The sequence below is a fragment of the Caloenas nicobarica genome, chromosome 4, assembly GCF_036013445.1.
Source record: "Caloenas nicobarica isolate bCalNic1 chromosome 4, bCalNic1.hap1, whole genome shotgun sequence".
NCBI lineage: Eukaryota > Metazoa > Chordata > Aves > Columbiformes > Columbidae > Caloenas > Caloenas nicobarica.
Genome location: NC_088248.1, coordinates 30,000,845 through 30,020,238, shown reverse-complemented (window position 1 = coordinate 30,020,238; position 19,394 = coordinate 30,000,845).

Here is a 19,394-nt window from a genome sequence, read left to right as displayed (position 1 = left end):
TCCACCTTTCCGTGCTCGCAAGCTGGGCTGTGTAAAGGCAACACCGCTGCATCCAGGTCCATATTGTAAATACAGACCTGGCTGTGCAGAGAGATGACAAGGGAATAAAAACACGGACCAAGAAACAGTCTTTATGCCAGAAGCAACTGAACTTGCCATCAGAGTACTGTTGAGTGAAGCTTCTGAGTAGAGACCAGCAGCAGCTCCACTCGGCAAAAGCATCCGGGGGAAAGCTGTTCAGATTTTATTGTGTAAATAGAGCTATTTTTTGGAGAAAAAAAAAAAAAAAGAAGAGCCTTATTAACTTGAAGATAGCGTTTCTCAATCAGCTCAGCTGGGGATGGATATATGGGAAACCATGATGTCTGCCCACCGGAGGCTGGCGTGGGGTCTCGTAGGCGAAAGATGATGGACACATCTGGCAGAGGACTCAGCAGATGTTTTCTCCTTCGTTCCTGTAAACGGGGTGGACTTGCTCGGCCCATGGTCTCCACTGGTGTAAATAACTCAGCTACGAACTTGGGCTGTTCGGTGCAGGTGTGTGCGGGGCGGGGTGGGATGGGATGGGCAGAAACCACCATATAAGTGCAGTTCCCCTGATGCTTTTAACATTAATTAAAAGAAAAAAAATAAAGAAACTCTGAAGACTTCTTAGTGGTGTTGGGCCAACTGTTTGATGAAGGAGTTCAGTATGCAAACACGTACAAGACCATGTCTGTGTAGCCGTGTCCATGAGAGGTGAAGAGAGGATATACATATCTGTGTTGTGCTCACTTGTATACACCTAATCACTGGAGGGAAATTCGGAAAAAAAAAAAAAAAGGAATTACGAAAAAAGTCTTAGGAAGAAAAAGCTATTTCTGAAAATGACCCAGAATAACTTTCTCTAGACATAGAAGTCTCCCTTCAGCCTGGCATTTTAGAATCATTTTGGTTGGAAGAGACTCTCAGGATCATGGAGTCCAACCATAACCTAAATCTAGCACTAAACCATGTCCCTAAGAGCCTCATCTTTTAGACACCCCCAAGGATGGTGACTCCACCACTGCCCTGGGCAGCCTCATATCCAATCTTTTGCAAGGAAGAAGGGCCATGGTGGAAGTGTCCCCTCCCCATTAAAAAGCCAGATAGCATAAACCAATTATTGCACATATTTAGCATAATTCTGGGAGCAAAGCCCCAAAACCCTTGCAAAGAAATGCCAACGGCAATCCACAGAAATTGCAAGCTGCGATTGCAGGAAAGCAGAAATCCCCTGTTTTTTCACTAGGTAACAGGAAAGCAGAAATCCCCTGGGTTGGGGTCGTTTGCGTTTTTTTCATTAGAGCCCTCAATATTAGTTTCGTTCTCCAGATAACCCCAGCATCCCACACCCTAAACCATTGCCGTTATGTCTAGAAGAGATATTCTTGGAGGCATTTACGGCAACCTTCACTCTCTCTTTGCAACCCTGAAGATGCTGACACCTGGTAACTAATGGTAGTGGTTGTAAAGATGAAGCAGACTGACCCCAAATCCTAATAAAAATGGTGAATCCTGCTGTATTGATAGCACATGGGTTACGCACCAAACTGAGCCAGCAAGGAGGGTGAGGCAGATACTCACCAAACCCTCCGGGACATTTAATTTTTATTTAATCTGGCCCCAAGTCACTGGTAGTTGACGTTTCACCTCCTTTCCATATCTTAACTGGACTTCCTTACTCCTCAGGCATGGAATGAAACTGAATACCTTGTAATTACTGTACTCCTGGTGATGAAGCGGTATGAAAAGCTATCATGGATAGTATTAATAAAATGTACATGATCAAAAAAAAGAACCCAGCATTGTCTGAAATTAATAACGCACCAGATTTTTTTCTCATCCGTGCCTGCCCGTTGCAGGCCTGCCCTTGAGTTTTATATTAAAAATGACTTACTCAAGCAACTTTTATAACTGTATCGGGCATGAAGTTCTGTGCTGTAGGTTTGCATCCCTGTTAGATGTACCGCATGAGGACTTATTTCTCTGTTACGTCTTTCAGGCATGATTTTAGTGACATTTCTATCACGCCGGTGTGACTAAAATGAACTGATGGCTTCATGCTTATGGATTAGTTTGCCTAAGACTTTGAGGCCAGGTAGCTTTATCATGCACTGTAACGCCAGAATTCATCACTGTATTATTTACAAGAGACTGAACTGGCTGCATCTCAATAACTGAAGAGATCTTCACTGTTTTATTTATGTATAAATGTTTACTTAATCAACCACCAATTTTGTTTAGCAGAATTTGTTAGCAAATGGAAATTGTAAACGCTAACATGAGTTCTATTTTAAAATTTATAGGCTTTCATCTATAGCAAAATCCAAGATTTCCAAAGTGTCTTTGTCTCCTGGCAATCAAGAAGCTCTCTTGTATGTGCTTTCTGGTAATTGCAATTAGTTGCTGCAATACTTCACATTAAAAAAAAAAAAAATACAACCCTGATACAGGAGATTTGAGTGGTAGTGTGTCATATTCACCATAAATACTTAGAAGCATCGCTGCAAGTTTGACCCTGGGAAGTTGCTGGGCTACAAGGTGGGTTTAAGGGAATAACACTCCAAGGAGGCTTAATCCCAGGCACAGGTTTGCTTTGGGCCACTTTACCCTCCGACCACGCAACTGCACGGAATAACATGGCTAAAGGGATTTATTACATGAAAGAGAAGACTTGCCTGTTAGGAGCCATTTAGAAATATTTTTAGTGCAGGTACATAAGCGGTGACATGTTAGAGGCATATAAAATAATAAGTAGTGACCAGAGAAGACAAATTGAGGGCTGGAGTTCACCATAGGTAATATAGTATGGGGCACTATGTGGAGAGATGAAGAAATGAAATCTTAAATGTCGTTAAAGGCAAAGCTTCATTACCCAGCACATGATTAATCCATGGACCCCCTGACCCAATACACCAGTAAGATGACATACAATGAGCTTCAGTAAAAGTTAAAAAAAAAAAAGCCTGGCGTCTACAGGTTCGTGTTGCAGGGCCAGAAATAACTGTCTGCTCCCTGAGGAACAGAAGAAACACCCCTCCTGAGTGTTCAGCCATACTTCACGTAATTGTGATTTTTTTTTTTAAGTAAAAAAATTATGATAGTAGTAGGTATGCCTGAGAAATCGCAGTGCATGTCAGCACCGTGGGCTACAGCTGCAAGAACAAGGGGGACGCCTGGGGGATATGCACCTGGTGACCATCGCACCCATCTCCCATATTGCAAATTCACACATTCAGAGTGAGAGGATTTATGGGTTACGGTTTATTTTTTTAAATATGAACCTTCTTAGGTTGGGGTGTGGGGTAAGTGATGCTGTCATGGTCAGGGTGGCTGAGTCTCAGCAAACTCATCTCACCCAGGACTAACACCCTTTCTTGGGGCACAGTCACTTTTCTTGGGCAGCCTGTGACTGCAAGAGGCCTTATGCTGGGTTTTGGTTTGGTTTTTTTACACAGAGTGATACAAAATTAATCAAAACCATTAGTACAAGCTAAAACATCAGCGATGCTTTATGAGCTGTTTATCTGAGATGCAGTTTGTATTTGAACCCACTTTGTGGTTTTCAGGTTTTAGGACAGATGTTAAAACACCATGGGCTGGTTTTGATCTGATGCACCAAACCATCTTCTCATCTAGCTCCTGTCTCTTTTAATTGTGATTTCCATCACCTGTGGGTTTGTTCATTGTTAATTTAGGGCAATTACAAGATGTACCTGACAAGGGCTTAAAGAAAAAAAAGTAACAACGCAAGTGTGTATAAAGATGGCTTTTGCCCAAGGGCAATATTTGCTTAAAGGGCAGGGAGCAGGGGAAGGTTAGGAGCTGCTTTAATCAGCTCTGTGCTTAGCTGGGTGTTAACTCTGGTCCCTAATATTTGGGTGTTGCTTAGAGGCCCCTTAGCAAGCCCAGGAGGACGGTGAGGATGGTTTTCTCCAGGCAGATCAAAGCAGCGAAGCTGATGGTGTCTGCAGGAAATTTATAACTCTTAACTGAATTGGAGACCTGCCTTTGGGAAGGTGCTTCAAGGTTGGCTGCAGTGTTTGAGGAATGAAGAAGCTGTTGGCCCCCTTGGTAAGTCACCCCATGTGCCAACTGCTTCTGCTGATGTGCTGCAGTTTGCATCATGTCTCAGCAATTAGATTTTATTTCCTGCCTTATGCCCTGCTTATCCATGCTACTATCTCTCCTAGATCTTTCTGGATAATGCCTGCTGTGTAGGAAGGTATATAATTGTAGGAAAGGCTGAAAATCTGTCACCGTAATGTCACTGAAACAGTCTCAACTAAAAGGTGTTGCTGCAGGAGTCTGCTTTGTTTTCTCAAGCTTCCCTCCATGCATATGAGCTTTTAGTTGTCATGTTTCAAAATAAAATGAAGGCACATCTGGGTTTTTTAGCTGTAAAGCTAAAAATGAAGCTGTCGTGTGCATGCTTCCTTCTGCTTGGATGCGTTTGCTGGCATCTGCTGCTGTGGGAAGCTGAAGTCACCAACGGCGAGGGCAAATTCAACCTCTCCAGGGTGTGGTGTGTGGTTTTTGGGGGAGGATAAATCAAAATGTGCAACATAAGGGTAGCTGACCCTCACTCTGACACACTCTGCTTAGAGCTTTGCTGCTCAGGGTGCAGCAGCTGCTCAAAAAAAAAAAAAAAAGTCTTAGAAGACCTGATTTTTCCCTGCAAGTTCCTTTACCCTTATATATGCATTATTGTATGGGTTCGCTGGGGTTAAAAGCTCCCGCTAAGCACTGCCCGGGAGGACTGTCGCTGCCCGCTGCTCTGCACCACCACTGAATATTAAAGCGGCTGCTTGAATGCAATGAGGCTGTTATGGCTGAACAGCTTCCCCATGTGCTGGCAGTACAGCTATCCGGCAAAGAAATCAAACGGCATGATGTCACCAGTATTTCTCATCTAAAATTAAATATCTGTCTTAGGTCCCCAGACATCCAGAGACTTTGTATTAGAAATATACACTGAGAGTTCAAAATCTGAGTCATCTCTCATATATTTCACTCAAGCCGAGGGAATAGCAGAGAGAATAGACCTGCAAAAGAGCAATCCTCTATTCCAGCAAGATGAGGGAGGAAAAACTGCTCAGGGAAAATACTAATGGGTTCACAAGCAGAAAATCTTGCCAATGAAATGGTGGCTTTAATATTCTGTACTATTGCAGCAAAGCCACGGTTTGCTGTGGAAAGTGCAGCAGAGAATAAATGGGTCAACTCGTGCTCATTAACAGCAGAGATGGAGCAAGTGGCATTTAAAACAAGTCTGCTCGGAGGGAAAGCAAAATAACAATTTGTTCTGAAGTTGCGAAATGTTTGTTGTCACAATCAGCTTTTCAAGAGTGAGTGGTGGTGCCGCAGGCCGGGCAGGATTAAGCCGAGCTTTGGAGGTGCTGGAGCCCAGGGCTGCATTTCTGCCGCAGCTCTTTGCTGGGTGGCTGGACACACGAGCTGGCGGATGCTTTGCCCTTTTCCAGCGGTGTTTCAGATTGGTTCGTCAGGGACCAAAGTAGGAGATGTGATGCTGGAAATGCTCTGTGCTAAGGGGTAAATTGTGCTCGATTCTGCGTCACCAAATTTGCACATTAGTGGCTGTGCTTGGGCGCAGTGAATGTGTCTGGATCGGGAGTGCAGTTGCTCTAGGGAAAGGATATTTTTTGGTCAAAAAGGGTTTTTAAGATCACTCTTCCTTTTGCCCCCTTAGTGCTGGGCCCTATTTAGTCCCCAGCTCCACAGTGGCTCATCTTCCCTCCCTGATCTTGCACCATGCCATTCATTTACTCCCCACCTAGGCAAGTTCATCTGTTGTGGGCACATCCTCACTCCTAAATAGTTTTCTCCAAGGTGTTCCCTACTCAGGAAAAGGGTTTTCTCCTCTGTTCAGGCTGTTTGGGTGCCAGGAAGAGCTGTGCACTAGGACCCTTTGGACTGTGGTGATGCCACAGGGGATAAAATTCCTTCCCTAGACTATTCGCCGGCTCTGGACTAAAGCCGAGGCTTGAAGCCCAACATACACACTGTCAGGTGTGAAGTATCAGCCCAAGATTTGTGCTGACTCTGTAACGGGACCCAATTCTCTTCCCTAATGCGCAGTTGGCACATTGCGTAAAAATAATTATTGCATATTGTGAAATCTAATTGCATTATTGCACACTGTGTATATGCTCTAATAAAGTCAGCGAGTGCAATAACACCGCTAGTAATGCACCATTCCACCGAAGTTGCTATGGCTGTCGGTTTTACTTTCATTTTTTTCTGATTTACCCTGAAGAACAAGGTTGTCAGGGTGCCTGCAACAGCAGGTGGATGGAGTGGTAAGACATTACAAGGGTTGCAGCTCCTATCCCAGTTGGGAGCATGTTGTGGGGGGGACTACCACCCCACCCCAATACCCAGTGGTGAGATGTTCCCCACCTGCTCAATGCTGTCCTGAGCTGGTTTCAAAACCAGCTGGGCTCTATTGCCCTTGAAAAGGGGCCATATAGCTCATACAGGCTCTTTTTTAGTAGTGGAAGAGACAAGGAGGGACCCCTCAAACACCTCAACATCTCTGAGGGGGTGGGTGCGGAGTTAACAGCCATCGCAATGTGCCCTGAATCCGTCAGCTGAAGAAATTGCCCTGGGAGCTGAGGAGAGACCAGTTGTAGGAGTTGTGAGGATCTTCTGAAGATCCCTTCTGGCGAATGAGCACAGGACTCAGCCACTGGAGAAAAAGAAATGAGAAGTGAAGGTGTCAAATGATGGACTGGGAAAAATTATTGCTTTTTATTTCCTTTCCTAGATGATTCAGATGGTGGAAGATGCTTTCCTGCTGTCCCCACCACAGCCTCTTCAGAGGGAAAGGGCATGAGCCTGCAGCGTTTCAGTGTATTTTTACTTCTTAATGAAATGGGATAACAAAAGTTATCCCTGAACAACACCCAAGCATCCACAGGAGAAAACCAGGTGCTGCTGGAGTCTCCTCAAATGCCCATTTGTCAAAGGTTGTCCAGGGTCCTGGTGCTGCAAGGCCAACAGCCTTTATACCAACGAGGTATAAAAAAGCAATTGTGTCTCCACACCCAGCAACCCTGTGCATTGCTCCATGTCTCGGTTTAGCTTATCCCCTCTGAACAAAATGAATGACGTTTAGTGAAGCTCTTGCTGCCTAAGATATTGCTCTGAAATTACAGGGCAGCCAGGAGAGCGGGAGGTGGATGGAAGTGGGAAAAACATGTGAAAATCTTTTAAAAGAAAGGCTTCATTCTTTGAGAACAACAATAATACCTCTCCACAATACTCAACTGCCTTTAATGCTTTGGTCCCTTTATTCCTTTGGAGAGAGGCGGGGAAAACCAAAACCCAAACAAGGCAAAAACACTCTTTTTTTTTTTTTCCTTATATGCAACACAATTCAAGGGCAGAACACACAAATTTTGATTTTTAAGATCACAGGAAACAAGCTGCCATCATCTTTGCATGCCTGGCATGATCTGCTTCTCAAATGAAAAGCTGGGATAATTATTATTATTTAAAAAACAACAAGGATGACAAAGGCAAAGTGGGAAATGCACTGTAAATGCAGGAAAAAAATTATCCTAGCACTGCCTGCATGTTTGTACATGTATATGTGTACATAAAAAAGGAAAAACCTATGGAGTTATTGAATACAAATGAGACTGGCAAGAAGCGCTTTTTCCCCAAGCTGCCGCATATTCCAGAATCCTGTCACAAAAAAATGTCTTTCCTCTCACCTCTGGCTTTCTCTTGTTGCTTTTGAACCAAAACAAAGTGAAAGGAGATGAAAAGACTGAAGATGAAATGCTAAGTTATTTCCATAGGTAATTTCTGGTGGTGGTTTTTTTTGTTGTGGTGGTGTTGCTTTTAATCATGTGCTGGCACTATGACAAAAGCTACCAGTGTGTGCCCAGAATTATATTTGGTGATTTTGTGTGTGTGTGACTTTTTTGTTTGTTTTTATTTATTTATTTGGTGGTGGTGGTTGTTGTTGTTTTTCGAGCAAGATGGAAGTGCATATGGGCTACCCAGCAAAAACCCTGATTAGTTCTGGATTCATCCCTCCAACAGCACTTTCCAGTTTCTTATTCAGTGAGTTTTGCAAGCAGCTCCTAAAAGAGTGAAGTGCAAGCACACTGGGTTTATTGACTTTTGTTCCATTGCATATTCTACAAGCTTATCTTATTTTGGAGCAGTTTGCCCTAAATAGTGGGGTTTTTTTTGTTTTCACGCATGTTGCAGCTGTGAAGGCAGGCAGGGCTGTGCTGTGGAAGAAATGTTCTGCACAATTTTTTTTTTGGTTGTTTAATATATGAGGAAATGCATCTTCCCCGATCTTTAATCTTTTTTCCCGTCTCTTCTAAGCTTACCAAGAACTAGCACATCCCGATGCTCAGCTAGACAATTGTGCCACAAATACAATTGTACTTTCTTCTGCTTTGACGTATGGTTTTGCAAAGCAAGTGTATGCCCTTGAGGCTTTTATGTGCAAATAGAGGTCTTGGTTGACTGCCCCAAAGCCTAAAATCCCACAAAAAAATCAAAAGAATGGAAGAGCGTCCTTGAAGCAAGATGTGCTGGAGCAATTTCCTTAATGGCAGCTGCAGTTTCCAAGCTTCCTTAGCTATAAGCCCCAAAAAAGGTGGAAAAGGACCCTGCAGGTTTGCAGTCAAGCAACTAGAAGGGACTTGTTTTAAGGACCAGGCTTAAAATATTTGGAACAAAATCAAATGGTGGGGATGAGCTTACCTTCAATAACAAGAAGCCACCTCAATTTCTGCTGGTGTTGATCATGGGAACCCATGTAGTCTCAAATAATTCCAGCATATTCAATTAACAGCTTCAGTCCAGCTGAGTATTACACATGTTCATGCCTTAAAGAATGTGTAACAAAATTTTATAACAATATCTAATAGAGATTAGGCCTAGAAAAGAACTCACTGTAATCCTGTTATATAAGAGCAAGGCTATTTTGCAGCCTATAAATCAAGTGTTCCCCACAATAGAAAGGTCCTTCGTTACCTTATAAGCTAGATAAATGCTCTGAAAAAGCTTAACTATAAGGTTTATGTTATGATAAACAATACACAAATCAAAATTTAATTGCTAGCAGCCTGCCTGTTTGCTTGTGGTCTCTTCCATGACAGAGCATGTGCAAAGCTTTTAGAAACTCCATGCATTAAAAGTGCAATTATGGAAACAATTTCTAATCAATACACGGTTATTAGAATAGCCTGTATGTGGGGGATATTTTATAGCAATTAGAATCCTGACTGTTGTTTCTGAGAGCAAAATTTGCATTTTGTTTTTTTCCCTTTCAGGGTTTCAGTCCCAGCAGTGCCACCTACTGCTGAGATAACGTTGAAAGCAGAATTCATTATTTCCTTGGGGGAAAATGTTCAGAGACCCATTATCTGCAGGTGGAACACAAGCTCATAGGAAAAATAAATGGTTGCGAAGTCTATCTCCCCACCTATATATGGCAGAGATCAAAAGGAGGAAGGGAAGAAGAGAAGCAACCCAAAAATCCCTCATTTTTAATCTTATGTTGCTAAAACCAAGTGTTACCCTGATCACTCCTCCTTCACTCATGACAATTTGTTACTCAGCTGTTTTTTCTACACACAGCTCTCCATTCTGACATCTGGAACCTGTTTACTACCCCTTTTCCATGCAGATTTTATCATTTTAATTTAGTTTTTCCCCAAAGTGACAGGACAAAACAGTAAGACAGGAACAGGAAGAACATCTCTCCTATAGGATAAACTTAAAATAATAATTAAAAAAGGATTGATGAGGGAACTCAACTCTTTTCTGGACTTCTTACAAGAGTGATTCCAGCATCAAACTTCAAAGCATAATTTGCCACAGTCCTTTCAAATCTGCTCATTATGTCCTTGCTAAATGTTTCAACCCAGAATATCTTCAGTTCCTCCATGCCTGTCCTGGTCCATGGGATTAAATCTGGACATTACTAAATTCTGCTGATCGATGAGACAAGTGCCTTCAGCAACCAGTGCTGAGCAGCTGCTTAATTTTTTTTTTTGTGGTGACAGGGAGGCAAATGTCTTTTTGCATTGGCTAGAAAAAGCAGTTTGTGTCATTCCTAGAAGCGTTTTATTGTGGAAACACAGCTTGGAGTCGTTCTTTATGGGCTGGTTGCCAAAACTAAAGCAGAACCAGAAAAACTCGCAAATAATGAGCTGGACTGTCTCTAGCAGGTGTCACTTTGGAATTCATCATTGCTGATAGTCCTCAAATATTGCAGAGAGTAGATCTGAGTGGAAAAAGCAAGTCAAATATTCACATATTCCTTGGTGAGCAACCGCTCTCTTCGCTAATGCACCCGCTCTGATAGGAAGCAGCTTGACAAAAACATCTGCAATTGGAACGACTGGGTAAAGAAAGAATAAATTGCTCTTTTTAACTTAGAGGGGAAAAAAAAGTTAATCCTCCTTGCCACCAGACAAATCAATACAATATCTTGAATTGGAAAAGGATGCTGCATAATTGCAATACAGATCCATGTGAAACCCTGATTCTAGTGTGAGGTATTTAATACTTCCCACCACAATAAAATAAGAGAATTAATGGACTCGGTGGGAAATCTAGATGGCATTTAGCTCTGAATCAGACTATTATTTTCCACTTGGCATTGATAGGAGTCAAAATGAGGCCACAAGCCCAAGACTTTCTCAGCTCCTTGCGAGTGCCAATTCCTTTTATGTTCCCATGATCCCTGCTTGGAGGCTTCCCTTCCTCCAGCGCTCAATCACAGCAGCATCAAACCAAGGGAATAAATTATGAGGCCGCTTCAGGCTAAATGTGGGTAAAAAAAATGCATTTTTCTCTTTTTGAAAATGTGGCTGTTGCACATACATGTAAGATGTAACTGACAGATTATAAAATATATGGTAAAAAGGCCAGTGTTTATTATAGAAAATTTGTTTTACAAATGCATGATTAATCAAAATGCACGCTTAATCGAAATGCACTGCTTGCCCTATAATGGAGGGTTTTATCCTCACTGCGATGATTTTTAAGACGTGTGTGTATTCAGGGTGAATGAAATAGGGACAAGATCTGAATAAATTTTCGCACTTTCTAGGGAAAAAAGCTGGTAAATTTCTACTTTTTTTTTTTTCCCGATATTAAAACAACCTGCAAGAAATGGGGCAGGTGTGGGCAATCTCATGAGTAAAAACAATCTGGCAAACTCTCCAAATCCATCCTAGAGTTTGTTTCCAATGGGAAGATTTATTTGGGAGGTGGAGTGATCCTCAGCCATCTCAGAAACCGCCACCACAGGGTCCTCAGGGGTCCTTGGATGTATCATAAGGGCTGTGTTGCTCTTGCTCTCCAAGTTTGGTGTTACGCTAAAACACATAATACTGTGTGCAGAAGTTGTTGTTGATAAAACATGCATCTGATTAGTCCTCACAATACCTTCAAAATTGAATATTTGTAGTTATTAATATCTCACTTGGAGCCAAATGGCAACCGAGGAGCAGCAATGAGGCTGGGTTTTAAGAGCTCCATCACTGGACTTGATGATCTTAAGGGTCTCTTCCAACCAAAATGAGTCTATGATTCTTTCACACGTTGTCCTGTCACACAAAGATGATGTGTGAGAGCAATGGCACGAGGCAAAAAATGCTGTTGCTGATCACCAGGTGCTGCACGCTTGTTCTGTTGCTATTCTGGATGCTGTCCTTCAAGCAATCTGGCTTCCCTCTTATCCGAAATACCTAAAGGTTGACCTTGCCATACGCAAACTGAGTTGCAGAGTGAATCAACAGCAATGCTCTCTTGCCAGATCCCACTGAGCAAGGATGCTTGGTTCAGTACCCTGGGGGAAAAAGATACCCCACAGCAAAACCAGGTGATAGGCAATAGGAAAACAAAGAGGAATGCTAGTGCTGGAGGTCTTGTCAAAGAAAGGGCTTTGAGTCTTTGCTGGGGAACAGCTCCTGGGCTTTGGGGGTCACTGGATGGTTTCATTATAAACATGGTTTTCCCTTTTGCTAGCTTGAAAACAGATGTGGAGAAAGCACACTGAGAAAATCACTTTGAGAAAGATTTAAGAGGGGTTTCTCTCTCCTTCCCCAGAGCAACCGCTCGTAACAGGGGGTTGCTTTGTGATATTGCTGGAGCTGCCGAGATATTTCCCAGCAAGGGAAACCCCATCCAAGTACCAAGAGGAATGTCTCAGCCCTGGAGCTCATGTAACTAGGGGCAGGCTGGCTCCTTCCAGACCAGCAGTGTTTTATTTCACAAGTCAATCATACTTTGCAAAGGCTTGAGCTGAGTTTGGCAGAAGAAGAATGCTTTTGTCCCGTCTATCTTCTCTCCAAGATGACCTTTTGCCTTTATAATCTGATCAGCTCGAGGGCTTGATAATCTCAGGTTTGTTGGTAAGGAATATCGTGTGTTGGCAAGCCCCAAATTGTGCAGCCCTGTTTTAAAAATAATTGTGCTGAAGCTGTTGTCTCCAGCTACAGGGTTTTAATAAAGCTGGTGTATGAGATGGTGAGGATCCAAGCTAGTTATAACCTAATTGACCCTCCTAAGCCTTCTTTCTTATCTGAAAACTCATTCTTTGCCAGTCAGGCTCATGGTATCTGTGGCTCAAAACGTGTAATTTTTAATGACCCATTATCTGCAGCATTCCTGATCTCAGTAAATAAATGCAGGCGTGCACCTCTAGATGGATGACTGTTACAATGGTCATAATTGGTCAAGTAGGGAGAAGCAGTGAGCCAAAGCCAGCAAAACAAGCGTGAGATGGACCAGGAGTCCTACTCCACCAAGAGCAGGGCAGACCCACCACAGCAGCTGGGCTTGTCAGGTGCTTTGGGAAGTCTACTCATTAGACTCATTTGCTGGTTTGCTCTGGTTTCGCTCTGCTTGCTCCCATGGGCTCTGCAGCCATTTCAAATGACTGACCCCAGCTGATTAGAGCAAACATCTGCCTTTCACAGAATCATAGAATCATTTTGGTTGGAAGAGACCCTCAAGATCACAGAGTCTAACCATAACCTAACTCTGGCACTAAACTATGTCCCTTAGAACCACATCTACATGTCTTTTGAATCCCTCCAGGGATATTTCACTGCCAGTGTGCTCTATTATGGGAAGTTATTTTCATTTTTAAAGGAAAGCATGCTAAGGAAGATATATTTTAAATTAAACAGGAAATTGGAATACAGTGATAAAAAGCAGTAACTGAGAGTGTTTATGATGAGCTGCCTTCAGCCTGTGGGGTTATGTACCTACAACACACAAGCAAAATATCTTGTTGAAACTTTTTTTTTTTTGGTCTCTTTATCATTTGTATCCTCTGTCCGACTCTTAATTTCCATGGATGTATTTGCTGCTGCCTATCCCTACGTGCTTTCCATGTCAGGCTGAAGGAAATGGACTTGCTCTCTCTGGCCATCAGCAAAAATCAGAAGAAATAATTTTATAAATGGAAATAATCTCATTGTTGACAGGAGGAACCACACACATTGTTGCCAGCCTGCAGCAAGGTGTCTGCTTTGGGATGTGGGCAGAGTAAAGGTGATGCCCTAGACCTCATCAGTGACTTTGCTGCTCTGTCCTGAAATGTTGGCTTCTGCAGCTTCTCCTCTTGTACTTTGACTTCCAACTGAAGTGACCCAGCTGCACCAACCTGCACTATGTGCAGAAAACACGACCTCATGGCATTAATTGCCTCTAATTGCCCATTTGAGCCTCACCTGGGCCCTCACCCACAGCACCCATTTAAAACCTGGTCCTGCCCAGTGATGCTGGGAAGTGGCTTATGGTATTGGTTGTCTCTTTGTCTGTGGGGGAAGTATTTGTCTCCCCTAGATATTTTATACATTGGGGAGCTTTGATGTTGGTGAGTGGAGTTAAGGAGCAGCAGCATCTGCTCCTGCCTGTGGTGGGGTCAGAGCCTGGTACCTGAGCTCTTGGTCTGCTGCTTGCAAAACATGCAGAGATTGAAGTAGTAGCTTCTTTGTCCTGGGTTTGCGGTGAGCAGTTGTTTATGAACATTCTGTGATGTATCATCGTGTTTGTGTGACCCCTAAAATCATTTGCAAGTGTTTGCTCCTGTATGCTTGTTGGAGGGAAAGCTGAGACCCTTGGGGAAGATAATTTCCTGGCCCTGTAGTTTGTCTGTGTTCCTCAAAACCCTTTGGAGGGAAACATCTCAGACAGTTCCCCCAGTAAGGGAGCAAGGAGCTGGGGTGGCTCATTGTTGCACCAGGGAAGGTTCATATTGGATATTTCCCCTGCATATATCTGCATTTATTTTGCTATGAAGACAGAAGAGGTGATGTTCTCTTTTTCCGAAGAGTGGCCCACCTATGGTATTCAATAATATAATATTAGATAATGTTCTTTAGTATGGTCTTTAATAAAATACCCTGACCTGACAGGGAAGTTATTGACTACTATGAAGCTGTTAGATTTAATATGAATCTTCTTGGCAGTCCCCGGTATTCATCACATTTCCATGAGTAGAGAACAGTTGTAGATATTGCTAGATGCAGCCTCAGAGTGGAGAGCAACTGAGATTAAAAACTGTGAAAGCAGCTAAATGATGCAGGGGCTGAAATCAAACTTCCAATCAGCCCCAGAGCGTGCTGTGAAAAGATTTAGTGAACTATCTCCCAGAGGCTTCAAAGTCTCGTGAATGGTTTACCCAGCTGCCCTGGGAAGAAGAGAAGTGGCCAGAAACCAGATAATCTCATCTTTATATTAATTTTATCACAGAGATTACTTTAAATCCTAAAGCAGGAGATTATACAGCCCTGTGGTATTTACTGTTGCATCTCTGGAGGGCCACACAAGTTTCTGATCCCAGGAACCACTGATTTTTCTTTTACTTTGTTAATGTCTTATGGTAGCCAACATCTTAACTCTTTGCATTGCGCGACATGCTGCTTTCTTATGCTGCCTTTTATTTTAGTGTTTCCTAACCTTATTCTGTGCAATTTGGGAGGAAAAGAAAAAAATCTAACTTCTAACTTTCCTGGTACAAAGTTTGGTCAGTCGTGATTGATCTCCTGTGGGGGAGATGGAAGGGCTGCTGTGAACTTCCCCATTCCCTTTTCTGCAACTCCAAAGCTTCCAGCTTTAGTGCTTAAATTTATTCTCCAGTTGTCCCCTGTGCTGGGATCCTTTTTGTATTTTTAATAGAAGGCATGAGTACTCAGCCTCCCTGCTGAGCTATTGCTGTTGTCCAGGCTCATGCTGTTGTGCTTTGCCTTCACCAGTTGGTTTCTGCACCCCACGTTTCCACACATCTGCTGTGAGCTGTGAACACCCTTGTTGCCTCTTTCCAGGCTTCTGAATCCAATCAAAGGGATATTTGAGCATTGAGGGGAATGAAGACGTGTGGAGTGAGAGATAACTGGGTGGCGATTAAAGCAGTCAATGAGTTTTTTGGCAAATTGGTGGCGTTGACCAAAAAAAACTTTGGTAACCAGACTAAACTATTCTCTGCCAAATAAATTTATCCTAAAGAAAGCACCTAAATATGCTGTGCAGACAACATTAGGTCAACTTGAAAGACGTAACATCTAATCGCAGATTTCGTTTATTTGATTGACAGACAATTTTCAAAAAGAGTGCACTCTGTCACGAAGTCATTCCATCCTCCTTCCAGAAATCTCTTTTTGAAACCAGGGAAGGCAATTTCCTGCCTGTGATGGCATTTGAGACACAAGATACCCTTGTCTTTGACAACAAAGGACGTTGGTTTCATTTGAGCTTTTTCCCTTATCACTGACAGCACTAAAATTGTCAAGTGTGTGATTTGAAACATCAAATTCACTATGAACTTTTTGTCTAAGCAAGGGACATTGGGCTAAATAACTTTTTTCTCCCATCTGTACTGATATATGGGACATCCAGATTGACAAATGGTAAAGATTGGTTGATGTATGTGGACAGTAACTAGTGTATAAACTATCAACGGAGCAACAAGGTTATAATGAACTCATCTTTTGGATTTAATAATAAATTTCCCTTTGTCAGCATTGGTCCAAGGTAATGACATGAAGGTTCTTAGTGGCGAAGACAGAGGAAGACTTCGGAGCTGAGGAAGTGCCCATTTTAATTGCAGGCTTGGAAATACTATCTGCCAAATGATGGTAGCACTATTTTGTTTTTATGAAGAAGCTGGATGCATTTGAACCTGACCCAAAAACCCGAAGCCATCTCTTTCCATCCATAACAAATCAATCGTGCTGAACAACTGATAATTTTGAGTATTTTGGTTTCTGAATGGTGAGACTCGAAAGTCAGCTGGAATTTGCTGTCTTCAGATTTGCTAATTCAAAGCTGGAATTTTTGGTTTTGTTTCCTAAGAGTAAATAGGTCTTGTCATCCAACTGCATCTTGGTAGTTTTTAAAGCCAGTCTTTATTATGGGAATTATCTCAAACTCCGAGTATTAGTCTGTAGCCTGAGAGCATCTAAATCCTTAAGCCAAAGTCACTTGTCAGGAAAGACAACACAGCAAAAAGCAAATAAGGAGCAGAGCTTATTTCAGCTACATGAGACCCTAAAAAGCTCAGAGGAAACTAAACGGACATGTGTTTAAATGTGAAAAATCCATGGTATATAATAGTGGTCACTCTGCATTTTGCCTTTACCTTTGGAGTCAACTGCACCTGCATGCCCCCAAAGAGCAAAAACACATGGCAGTACAATTTCCTTGTTGCAAGAACAATTTAACTTTTGCTGCTGAGTGGTAACATTCTCAGCCGAATTATGGGCAAAAGCCTGAATCTAACTGGGTATTTCTTTTACTTAGCAAAAATTATCCAACAGTAAAAAGTATAGTCACTGCCTTTGGAAATATGACTGGCTGAATAAAAGTTATGGCAACAGTAAGATTCAGCTATGGTATGTTAATTTGAATCTGCAGTAAATCTGTCAGGATTGCAAGCCGGTGTAAGAGCTAAAATATAATTGTTGTAAAACACTGAACTGCAATTTATATCTCTTTTTCCCAACCACTTGTGGGCTAGCGATATTTCAGTTCTATAATCACGATTTGAACCTTTTAAAAGGTGTTTTTTTAATACAAGCCAGCAGAAGTAGTATTTTATTACTTTTCTTTGTGTTGGATTCTTTAAGTGCAATACACTTTTGGGGAAGAAAAGGGTCTGGGGATAAAAATTGGCAGAGACTGCCTTGCACTTGCTTCTCTTTTCTGAAAGATAGATATGTCTGAGTGTGCAATGAACAACTTGTCAATCAATTTAGAGCTCAATGAAAATCACTGTCAAAGTGGGGTTTTATTAGTTAGCTTTCAAATGCCATTTAACTCCCAGATGCTTTCTGTAATGGTATTTTGTGGTAACAGGTGGGTATGATTAAAACAATATATATATACATAAAAACAATAATCCATTGGTAACCTAAATATATATATATATTTTTAAATAAACTTGCTTGTATAATTGGGTAGGAAAAAAATCTTCTAAGCTGCTTTCAACTTGATTAAATAATTAAATTAGTGCTTTAGACTGTCAGCTTTCTCTCCCAAGCATCTTCGGGTGTGGTTTTCCATGACAGTCACCTTGACTATTGATTACTCAGAGTTTGCTACTCATCTTCTCCGGTGCTTTGAGCATGTAGCTAATATTACAGTTAGGAGGTGATCCTCATATTGTCATTTGAGAGCAGACAACACATGTGAGGAGCTGTGTGTAAGCGTCACCACCCCAGCAGAAAGTCTAAGGGTGGTGAAGCGGTTCTAGTGCTGGTCCACCCTTCAGCAGTGCATTCCTGGAGTGCGTTCTCATTAAACTCATCTCTGGCTGGATATCCAAGACAAATGTGTTTATACACTGCCTGCCTCTTTCTCAAAAAAAAAGTATGTTTTCAGTCCTGACTGGTCATCACTATGCCTTAATTTTGCCGTGAGATGAGTTTGAGAAATTTAAAAGAGAGAGAGAAGGATGGCCTGCTTGCTTAAAAAAAATGACAAATACCCCTTTGTACTCATTATTTTGCTATGTAAGCATGAAGAGACAGGGAACTTGACTATTCTTTGGCAGATTTTGAACAAGGCTGAATCAGTGTAGTGAGACCATTGGCCATCTGCATAGTCTGGGCTGCTGTGACTTTGGATGCTAACATACTTCAGGTTAATAGGTTTTGATGGCCAGGGTCTGCACAAAAAATAATGAGAACCAGCGAGAATTCTCCTTATTTTCTTGTTATTTGTGTTGAAGCGTGGCCTTCTCTGCTTCCCACAAGGCAAGGAAGTGGTTGGGTGCTGTTTGCACTACGGTGCTGGTCATCTGTCTGCATCTATGAGCAAAGGGCATGCAGAGATTTACCTGTCCCAGAGCATTTATAGTCCAAGTAAATAGGGGAAAACCACCTCTGTCAGGAGGGAAGCAGAGGCAGAGCGTTGGGAATAGTCTCAGTCCTTTCTGGCCCCATACCCAAGTGAGGGAATCTCTGGAATCCCAAGCAGGGATGATCCTCACCTTTAACATCACGTTGCTCTTTTCCTGATCATGAAGTGCCTCTTATTTCAAGTTTAGCACCTATAAATGTAGCAATTCACTCTCCACAGGGTAAGACCCTGTCTCTGGGCCCTGGTAGGGTACCAAGGGTGCCCCTGCATGTCCCTTCCACCAGCACGAAGGGCAAGGACATGGGCCACTGACTCTAATTCAGCACATGAGCTGCCTGCTGACAGCTGCCTTTCTGATTGCATATCTTTTTCAAAGTAAAGAGATCGCTGCGTGTAAGGGGATAAAAAGCCTTTCAGATGTTGTTTGATGCAGTCTCTGGGTTTCAAAATTGAGACATCACATAGCTGTCAGCAAAGACAGCACAAAACTTGCAGGAGAATCCTCTCCGGTTGCTATTTCCCTGTAAGAAGAAGAGGACAAGACAAAAGAAAAGGCATTTCATTGTGAAGTCTCTCAGGCTTGCAAATGCACTCTTGCCTTCTACAGAGTTTCTTTTGTTTGCATCGTGCTCGGCTTGGTAGGAGCCTGCTTCGTTATCTTCTCCCCCTTGGAAGCAACACTCCAAGCCCTGTTAGGAGTAGAGGTGTGAGGGTGTGCAGAGCCTCCTGTGCTCATCCTGCACAGATCAAGAGGGAGCTGGAGAGGGACGAGGGCCCAAGAGCATTCAAGGGTGAGGAAAAAACCCTTTCCCTGCCTGTTCGGCTGGATGGGGCTGAAGCAATTTCTGTATAAATATAGCTCTGTGCAAGCCATGGAGCTGAGCTCCACTGGCACAGTGAAGCACAAGCCAAGGGACAGCCAGATGGCTGGTTCATGCTGAAAGGCAGCATGAGGCAGTAGAGGAGATGGGCAAAAACTTGGCAGAATCACCCATTTCTTG